The 10687-nt window shown below is 41.9% G+C and overlaps 1 protein-coding gene across 1 annotated transcript in view; it reads left to right on the top strand.

Moving 5' to 3' along the window:
* The first annotated feature begins 1222 nt into the window (after nucleotides 1–1222).
* Nucleotides 1223–10687, top strand: part of LOC125766183 (mucin-5AC) — a 47373-nt gene continuing 37908 nt past the window's right edge. Inside the window, exon 1 of the mRNA XM_049431905.1 lies at nucleotides 1223–2015. The gene's annotated coding sequence lies outside the window, so the exon portion shown is untranslated. The remainder of the gene's footprint in view (nucleotides 2016–10687) is intronic.

Here is a 10687-nt window from a genome sequence, read left to right as displayed (position 1 = left end):
TAATTACCTTTCCGGGCACCACGGGCTCCACGGGTTCGCGAGCGTGTTTTGCACCGCTCGTAGAATCTTTTCGTTTCGTTGACCGGGTAAGTGGTATAATGAGATTTGTCCGCCAAAGTGGAAGAACGCAGCAGCAGTAGCAGTAACAGTGACGGTCCAGCGTCGAGTATCAGTTACGTTCCCAGGAAGATTTACGCTCTTATCATTATGGTTCTCGTTAACATATGTTTCTCAGCGGAGAAATGCTTACGGAATCGTACCGTTGCAGTGGAAATGGATACTTGTGTAACTATAGCGGTAGCAGCAGCAGTGTTTGGGATACCATGAATCTGATTAGTTGTTAACTGCGCCAGGGAAATGCTATTTGTACAAAACATGCACACACACACACACACACACTGTTCCTGGCTGCAAACAACAGCTGGATTGCGCCGGTTGAACGTTCGCAGTGCTTCAAGTTCAAGATCACTGCCAACAACCTCTCGCGGGCAGGCGTTATTGAAGCCCGGTTTTTCACCGTGCTGCGCCGGTTCGTTGCTGGTTGGGCATCACACTCCCAGCGGCTTCATGCCTGGCAATGATTTAATTGAACGTAGAAGAAATTCTAGTGGCACGTGTTGACGTCCAGCGCGTGATGGATTCGGACAAACTGTCGCTATAGCTAGATGTACGCGTGCAGAAAACATTGGATCTATTCTTGGACAGAACATTCTTCCTTTTGAGAGCATCAGCGTCGGCAAGCTTAGGAGATAAGGGAAAAATCAGCAAAACACGATTCCGCGGATCGATTATTGTCCTCTCCTTCGTCTACGCTTTGCTCAATCATTCTCATGAACACTCAGAACGTGTTGTGGTATAATCGTGCACGTTTTATTATGGCAGGCAACCAAACTTGACTGCCGTATACATACACGAGTCAACGAACGGAGAGAGAGCTCTATGCTAGATGATCGTTGAAGAAAATGGAAGAAGCGAGCGAAATAGAAAATTTTGATTTGCATTTCAAAACCCCGATAATAATAGCAACACAATTTTTATTTTTAGCTCAACTGTAATTAACATTTAATTGCTAATATATTACATATTATACCATTCATCAGACACATTTTTTGAAGCGAAATTCTACAAAGAGATATAAATAAATACAAAAATTACTTTTAACAACAAAACTTATGAGCTTGTTTACAGCGTTTTTTGAAGTAAAAAAGAGCTTCCCCATATCAAAATATTTTATTTACCCAAAACTAATTTCTATACCGAACATTTCAGGCTTCCGCTCTATCTACAACATCACACCAAAGCGAAGAAAATGAGAAAAAGCGCGCTTCAATCTTGGAAGTCATCACCCAATTCACATGGCCTACGAGTTCGCGTACTCACTCACACGCCGGGGCCACAACAAAACAGCACAGCCTGCCCGCAATGAGGCAAACATACCAAACCTAAACCTCGTAAACCTGCGCAGGAAATGAGATTCTAAAGAGGGGCCCATCTTCCAGAGCCCACCGCGGCGGTATGAAGCTGGTGGCTAAACTCTTACAGAAATGGAGGCATAAAAAACATACACACACACATCGTCAAAGTGGCCGTGGTCTGCGGTCACGATCGACACAGTTAGTTACGCGGATGTGTTTGAATCAAGCGACGCGGTCTGGGTTCGAAACGGCCTGAAGGAACGGGTTATGCTCGCAGGCTGCACTGATCTCGAACGAATCAAAGCTCCACACGAACGGTGCAACAAAATGGAATTGCCCGATAAAGGGAGAGAAGATGAAGGAAAAGCTTGCGTGAAATGAGAGAGAGAGAGTGAGTCAAACAAAACGGCCGAAGGAGAGCGTCTTCAGGAGAGAAGCGCACAACGATCTTGAACTTGGAAGATCGCTTTTCCGCCACGATCATGCTCCATCCGTTGGCAGTACGTTGTGTGCCAGTGTCGTCTTTGGAAGTCAGTGTACTTTCGCGTGTACGTGCAGCACCATTTTTAGCCCCGCCGTCACGACCTAACGGTGCATTTGGTTCGTCGATCTTCGATTCTTTCTTGTTCCTTTGTGTGTGTTTGTGTGTGTGTATGTGGTTTCGTTGTCTTATCGAAGGGTGTATTGTGGGCGCAAATAATGTGGCCCTTTGTGTGGAAGAGGTTATTTAAATTGCACCACCGGGAAACGGTAGAATAATCGAAAAAAAGGGTGAACCGCAACCGTTCCGTTGGGTGTTGATGGTTAGCTTGAACAACGGTTCCGATCGCGTGTGCAAGAATCGTTTTTGGAAAAGCCGTACAGAACAACTCCGCTCATGGTGGAAGAGGTTGGGTGGATGAAGGTGCGAATGAAGAGAAGGAAATGGTGAAAGTGCATCGTGGTGAGGAAACATTCCAAAAAACGCAGGGCTACCATTCTTGTGAAGGAGAAAATGCCGCTCAATCATCGATTTCGGTAGTTTGATCTGGAGTGAAGAGTGAAGTTTCGGCCCCGTTGGCAGTGGTTTTGTTGGAAAATGTTTTCGGTGATAATTATTAAAGTTCACAACGCTTACCATTATGTTCACTCACATTTCTCACCAAATTGGAAACCCGTTCCCGTGTCTATGCGTGGTTCGTTTCGGCGAAGAAGTTTTGGTTTACGCTAAGCATTCGAACCGAAACTTTGCAATCATATCGTTGCGTGTCTTGACGGGAAAGGATGTACTTCTAAAACTCCCCACACGGTGACATCTCCACTCACGACGGCAAAAATGGAAGAGTTTTACCCGGAGGAAAATTGAAGTGCACACGAGAGCAAAAAGTACATTTGCGTGTAATTGTGACCATATTTATATGTGATTGTGTACGTGTGACGCGTAGAACGAAACGAGCCCGAAAGAGTGTGCCACTTTACCATTAACCCTGAAGAAGAAGAAGAAGAAGAAGAAGAAAAAAAAAAGCGAATACTAAGACCTGGCGAATTTTCCGAAAAAGTATTCCACCCGTCACGTCACCGTTCGTTTGTCATTTTCCATTCCGGCTGTGCTGGAAGTCCCCCGGTACTTTGCCAAACAGCATGTGAGAATTTTATCCGCTTTTCTGCATACCACTTACCACCACCAAAAGCACCCTTCCACCCTCAAACCTTTCATACATCCCTCCGCGAGACGGGAATGCCATCATTATCGGCGAGTACGAAGTTAGGGAGTTCTTTTCTAAGTGAACCAAACAGCATAAATGAGGTAAAGTAGGGAAGTCGAAAAGAATTAGAATACGAAATAGAAGGAAAGGAAGATACAAACCCTCCTCCCTTTGGTGGCCTCCCTCCGGGATTCTCACCCCCATCGCGGGAGTGACACCCTTCAGTGTTGTGTGTGTGTGCACGATCGTGTGCGTATGTACGCCTCAAGTTGTTGTGAAGCTTGGAGCACAAAAGTAGCAATAAACGAAAAAAAAGTACGGCCTCGCCGAAGAAGTGTTTGTCTGTGTGTAGGAACTAGCATGAAGAAATAACGACGGAAATCACTTGAATATTGCATTAACGGGGTGCCGTTTGGTGCGGTGGTGAAAACGGCGACGAAACTCAAAGCCCATCTGGCGAACGGACTGTCAACCGAGACGCCAAACAGCGAACTCGCCGTAAGAAAAGATCATCCTTCGCAGCATAGCGTACAGCGAAGCGTTTACTGGATGGAGCGAAGGTTGGAACATATATACGCAAAGGAATGCCAGAAGGAAACGGGGAAAATTGGAATGTTCAGAAGCTACTTTCCGCTGAAGTCAAGCAATGGGAATCAGAAGCGATTTCGAAATGAAAAGTTGCAAATACGAATATTACCGGCTGCTGCTGCTGCTACTGAAACAGCTCATAATGATGGAAGGGATTCGAGGGAATTCGAGGATGATTGACACGGTGTGCTTGTGTGGGAGCTGCAAAAGTGCGCTAATATTGGATGGAAGAATGTTGGCAGTGTGAGCATCATGATGCCACGATTGTGTTCGGGCCGGCCCGAGGATCGTTTTGAGTGGAGCAGTTGCCTGTAGAATGGGGCAGCAAACCCATGGTGGAACCATTCTCAACTTGTTGTTCTGCCAAGCGTAGGGACCAAATAACTCCCAAAAGCTGCTCAGAATTCACCGCACATAGGGAACGGGGATGGAAATGGGGGGGGAACGAGGATCATTTGTGGTTGGAAAAGGTAGGAACACTCGAAGTAATATCAGTTACGCCAGATCCAAAGGGTCTCCAAGGTTTGCCGTCGGGATGGTGCACCCAGCAGCGTTAGAGCCCACCATCTTCACCAAATTTATCCCTCCCGCGTATATTGCGCCTCCGTACAAAAAAAGGGGCAAAAACATGGAACCGGCAGTAAGAAAGAAAACTTTTGCGGAAAGGTTAATTTAAATATCAAAGGAATTGAAGGCTACGGTTAGAGCGTATTTCGGAAGTTCCATTACGATTCGTTACGAAAAAAGGCTAGCAAATTCGTTCCGTGTGCCGTATTGAATCATGGAAGGAAGGCAACAACAAAAAAAGCCTCAAGTCGACACGCATGCTGAGGCAAGTTTGGCAAGCTGTCGAAAGAATCGTTCCTTACGTGTGGTAGGGCTCGGTTTCACCGTACGTAGCTAGAAATTGAGCTGTAGAGCTGTTAGATCGGTGTTGTGGTAAAATTACAACACTTCCGATTTTACCACGCGAGAAACGGCAATCGTACCTTTGTGCCGTGGCCGTGGATTGTGAAGAGTACGTTTTTGGCTCTGGTTTTCTGCAGACGGGAAAACAAGATGCTACGGGGTTTTTGCGGTACCACAGTCCCACAGTCTCCCGGGAGACGGGAGAGTTAACGCTTCAAGAACAAAGCTACAGTCAAACTCAAAACAGCTGGAATGTGGTACCACCACCAGCTACATTACAATGCGTCATCGTACATCATCGTTGCTGGCTTGAGAAGGCACTTCATTTCGGGAAAAAGCTCTCCACGCCGTACGTGCCGGGGTTTCCAACAATCGGTCACAAACAAATCAGAGACGCTACTTTGAAGTACCGGCATTAGTACGATCGTGATGAAAGATGAAAGCGATCTGATAACAATATTCGGCGGCAACGGCAGTATCCCCATCAATCATGCAACAGTTTTGCAGTCAAAAATATGGCCACTGTCTGTCACGGCGTATGTTTGGCTGGTATTATGCTATTTGGCATAGTGATACGGTCCAAATTAATGTGTCGTCATGTGAAGAAGGGTTTTTAGGTGAAACAGAAAAGCTTCCATTTTATGGAAACGGCTAACAAGAATGGACATTTTTCGTGTGACAATTTGAACAGTACACAATGACATTTTGGGGGAGGAAAAAAATGAAATCTTATTCACTAATGTACTTGAGTGCAAGTTGACGACATTTTTCCTTGGCACACCAAAGCTCCTTTTCTTAGCAGGGAACTATATGGAAAATTTCGAAACAAAAAACAATTCCTACTGCTTTTCAGGCGCACTTTAGTGTGAAGTCATGTTGGAAAATGGTCGAGGTCAGAAGTGCAACAGTAGTAGAGAAGATTGTCGAACTATGCGTTTGGTTGATTGCAGAGAAATAAAACAATTACTTTTTGCATAATTTTGTGAGCTGCACAGATGAGTCACGCGATAAATAAGATTCTTATTAGGACTTCAAAAAATGGAATTTAAAAAAGTAAAATCTCATCTCGATAAAGCTGCATTGCCATTTTGACCCATTTCAAATGCTTTCATGCCGTTTGTAAAGATCACTTAACGTAAGCCTGACACTGATGATGTGCACAGGACGAGGTTGTGACAACATTTTATGTGCCACCAGAGTACTCTCGGCATCAGCAACCGAGTTCTGTTGCTTTGTTATTTATGCTGTTATTTTCCAGTTTGTCACTCGTCGTGCACTTTGTCTTACATGGTTGCCGTTGTTGTTTAGCCCCTTTACATGTGTAAGGTATTCCGGACCGTACGTTGCAATGGAGTCTGTTTTGCCTGTTCCATCACAAACGTCACAATGTGGCCACTCTGGTTCGGTCTGGTTGGGTTTTTGCGGAAGCCAAAAGGACCATGCTCGTCGTATATCTTCCGCTTTTGGGTGCGTGTGCTCCACATATTTGTGAAATGTATGATGTAGTCTAGCAAAATGTCATGAATGTGACTGCAGGATACTTATTACTGCTAAATTTGCCGTTTGTAAAAGCATACAAAGAACGAAGGTTATTTATTTACATGACAGTTGATAACGATGTTTACGCATTATCGAGTATGGGTAGAATGTTTTTACTCTTAAAGCGTTAAAGTTTAATTAAACTTTGAACTATATCAGCAATAGCAATCCAAATGGTTAATTATAAAGTACGAAGCTTTCACACCGTTACGAGGTTCTTCCTGAGTCCATTGAGTGTACTTTACAATACTTGAATAGTTTTTCAAATCAACACACCCGATTGAGTTGTTGTGTCTTGAAGAATTAAACTAGAGCAAGACATAATTTTCCATTCCATCAGACTCATTGGCCGTCTTGGGGAATGATTTGTTTTCAGCCCTGGGGCATTTTTTTCCTTAAATCTTTACTCATTGCTGACTGGTTGCCAAGTTTCCAGACGATCCATTTTCCCATACACATTGCACGCCACCTTTTTTTTTGTTTTGTTTGTATTCTTCTGTTTTCTGCTGTTTGTTTTGCGCTGCTCCAATTCCCGGCAGTGGAAAATGAACGAAGGCCGTTATGGAGGCAAGCCAAAACGTTTAACTGGAACGGGAATAAGGGCTAGGAGGTTGTAAAAATAGTAATACCTCGTTCTTTCAATGCTCAATCGGTTGCATTTATGGATTGATGGGCTGTGCTTCGAAATGGTTTTGTTATTCTGAAAGGTATCGAAAAAAGCAAAACATGTTTGAATTATTTCTTAAGTTGTATTAATCATGTACATGGGAAAGAGTCTAGAAAGAGAGAAAGATATCTAAAAAACGGCTTTAATGGTGAATAAAGTTTTGTTTCTTTAAATTTCTAAAACATTATTTAAAATGAAAGCTTTATTTAAAAAAACCAAAATCAAATGTATTTGTTTAAAAACTAAAAGCTTCTTAACATACATCGGCAGCGCCGGTGAAACCAAAAACCGACCCTGAACCGGTTTGTAGGCGCGTGAACTAAATCAAGAGACAGCAACGCCGGTTCTTAGCAACCAGCTGCTATTCCCCGTTGCCGCCATTGGTGTCGACAGGTTGGCCAAACGTTGACGATGGGTTAGTGTGCGAATAATCCTGTTTTTAGAATGGGCAAATTTTCATCCCGCACACACGATACGGACACCCACCGGAATGGTGGCCGTTAGATACTTTCACTGTGGAACCATCCCCAACCAGCCGACAGGCAGGCAGACTGAATAATGAAATGGAATGTACATTCAGAAGCTTTTGTTCGAGACGGTAGTTTCGTCGCGTAGGGGATAGTAGTCATCGTTACCGACTAGTGTGAAACTGGAATTTATAATTTCACTCTTCTAGAAGCGAGTATTACTTTTCAAACTGTGCCGATGAGGAAACAAGTTCTTGGTATGGTCGAGTATGGTTTATGATGCTTTTGAATTTTGATTATAAAAGCTCATTTCTAAAATGTTTGCCGCCTTGTAAGATGATACATTTGATAAATAAAGAAAGAATGACTCAGCTTCCTTATGCTTAGTCACTGTAGATTATATTTCATTTTCAGACTGAAACATTTTTCCTCCTACGGTCAGTATCGAAAACAACGCTCAGGCCAGGAAAAAAAATACTTAGATAATATGTTAATAAAAGCATGCTACACGCAAGGAATCGTGAATCCATTTATTTATCGCCAAAGGCACAAACTCTAAGACAGACGATCCGAAGTAGCTCATCTACACCTTCCGTATGGTCTGACACTGTCTGGTATTAGCAACTGGTCGAACCAGTTCGGTCTCATCATACGACCGATGATTGATGACATGGAACTAGTTAACTGCATTTGTAGCACTACATAAACTAGATGACATTATGTGCAGTACGGAACAAAAGGGTGGCTTTACCGCCTGAATGGCTGTTGGTTCTAGGATGACAACCATTAAAAGATGCTCTAAGTACCGAGAGATATTAATCACTTCTTACCAACCGCAACGATACGGTTTCGCTTTTCCTGATCCTGCCCGGTTGCGGTCCGGTGGCATCATCTACACATCTCATTGAGGTCAGCCTTCCGTCATCCTCGACAGTCATTAAAACGCATATACTCTACGTACGTCATAAGTGCAGATTTAATTTCCGACTGTGGTTTTGCAACTCGTTATATCGAGCATTTCAATCATCACTATCGATGCGGTGAGGAGGTCCACATTCATTCGGCCCGGTTCCATTCTTTAGAACCATAGAACCTGTCGTTGGTTTATGCTCTTTTGATCACGAACCATACGCAATCGGTGCAGACTGGCGGTGGCCGGAGGTATCAACCGACGCTGCGCCAGTTCCCACTACGGGCTACAAACCGAACCGACAGCAAGAGTTGACTGCTTTCTTTGAAAGTTCATGTTTGTTGGCACTGTGAGGTTGCCACAAGTGCTACAGGTGAAAGCGGCCGGTAATTATTCCATCGGTGCTAAAGATGATAGTCACTGTGATGTGTGAATTATAGCGCACACTGAAGTGGGCGCCTCGCCGGCCCCCAGATCTTGCACCTTAATTGATGATTTAAATTTGATGAACCTACCGTCGCACTGGGAAGCACTCGAGGTGTATGTTTATATTTGCTATCAATTACTGTGGTTTTACTTTTTCCTAAAATTCGTTTCGATGCTATCAGGGCAAACAATCTTTCCGTTTTGACCATTGGCACAGTTCAGACTTAATGACCGTGGTTTTGCATGCCAAACAAAGGCTTTTAGTGAAGTTTTTTTTATATATAAATATATATCTATCAAAGATATTGGTTTTAGTTTCTGCTAAATAAAATATTGTATAAATTGATTGATTATTTAACTTCATAATAAGGCAATTGAATTGTTTTAAATATTTTATTTTTTTATACAGCATGAACTAACTATTGAGTCGAATGCTTAAAGAATTAAAATACATAAACCATTAGAATTACCGATTGAGCAATTTCGACGTGTCTTTCAATTCCAAAATTTTGAGGCAAAACTATTCAATCACATGATAACTATTCTACCAAAATAATAAAAAGTCAAACATAATTCAGCAGGCATTATTAAAATGTGTTAATATAACTCTATTTGTTTTAAAATTTCGACTAGAACGTGCCAACGATAAATTGAAATGGATTTTTTCTTAAAAATCACTTTTATAGATAAATGTTGTTTAACCCCAAACATTGCCAGGTCGAAGATATGTTTTCATAAAACTAAAATTAAATTAAAATTATTCTTAAGATTAAAATTCGTAGCTTTTACCTTGTTCAAATAAATATGTGTGTTTTCAAAAATCAATTCTATTTTTCTTTATATTTTGTTAATTAGTTGATAATTTTTCTGTATTTAAATCTTCTTTTAGCTCTATTGTAAATTCAGACAACACAATTCAATTCGCATTTGAATAATTGTTCTTTAATTAATGACCGTGGGAAATTTTGATAAGTGTGATTAAACCTACGTTAATTATTTTTAATATTGAATGAACCAACATGACAAGAGAGATAGAAAAATCCATGAAGCACCTTCATTGTACTGGGAAGCACAATTTTATTGATTGTGGATAGCATTAATCATGGAGGAGAAACCATGGCACGATTAAACTTCCCACCGTACGAAAGAAAAACTAAAGAAAATAAGCTTCAAACTGATCGTTTTACAATGTTTGCACAAATCCATCCATTGCGCTCGCGATGAATCATAAGACGCGTCAACTGTGTGCATCACGCAGCAAAAGGAAAACTGGTATGGCAACGACGACGTCTATGGCCGAACCGGCCGGCGTTTGGTGCGTCAACGAAACGGAATCTTCACCGTACTGGTTCGCCAGTTCGCTATTTTTTAATTAGAGTAAAAGTAGGAAGTAAATGAAAATGCAATCCACGACGGCTGGACGGTGGCTGGTGGGTAAACTGGTTGTTGTCATTTCCCAGCAGCGCTTGAGGAACGAGCCAACAACAAGTCTGGCCATTGACCATCGGTGGGGTTGGACAATGTGTCGCGGAAAATGTGTCGCACTGTTAGTGGCGCAATACGCAAGTGGGAAGCACTTCGGACTGAATCTCATTGTTCTGGTAACCTGCTTTCCGTATGCCATGCGCCATAATATGGTCTGGGTAAACAAGACCAAGCCAGTTTGTGGTGTTGATGGAGTGTGATGTTGATGTTCGTGCATCCTTCCTTATTGCTATTAGGATAAACAATTTTATGGAAGATTTTGCAGAAGAAAAGTTTAATGTTTTTCGCTGATTGACTATTCCATTTACCGTGGTTTTGCTTATGTTATAATAAATGATTTAAAATACGACCTATGAAAACATTTAAAAAAACCTTATATTTTTTTTTCTTTTTTTTAAATCTTAAATTTAACTACATTGCTGCATTTATTGCAACAGATTCCCGTTATATAAAAGTCGATCAATATTACCAGCAAAAAATAAAATAAAAGTCCTTAAATTCCAATAGAAATAAGGCAAATATTTCACAACAAACATTTTGCCAACCTTTTTTGCATGTACTTTAGTGCTTTTTTGTTTGTTGGAACAAAAAACGTT

The sequence above is a fragment of the Anopheles funestus genome, chromosome 2RL (genome assembly GCF_943734845.2).
Source record: "Anopheles funestus chromosome 2RL, idAnoFuneDA-416_04, whole genome shotgun sequence".
In the NCBI taxonomy this organism is placed as follows: Eukaryota; Metazoa; Arthropoda; class Insecta; order Diptera; family Culicidae; genus Anopheles; species Anopheles funestus.
This window is presented reverse-complemented; position numbering and strand designations above follow the sequence as displayed.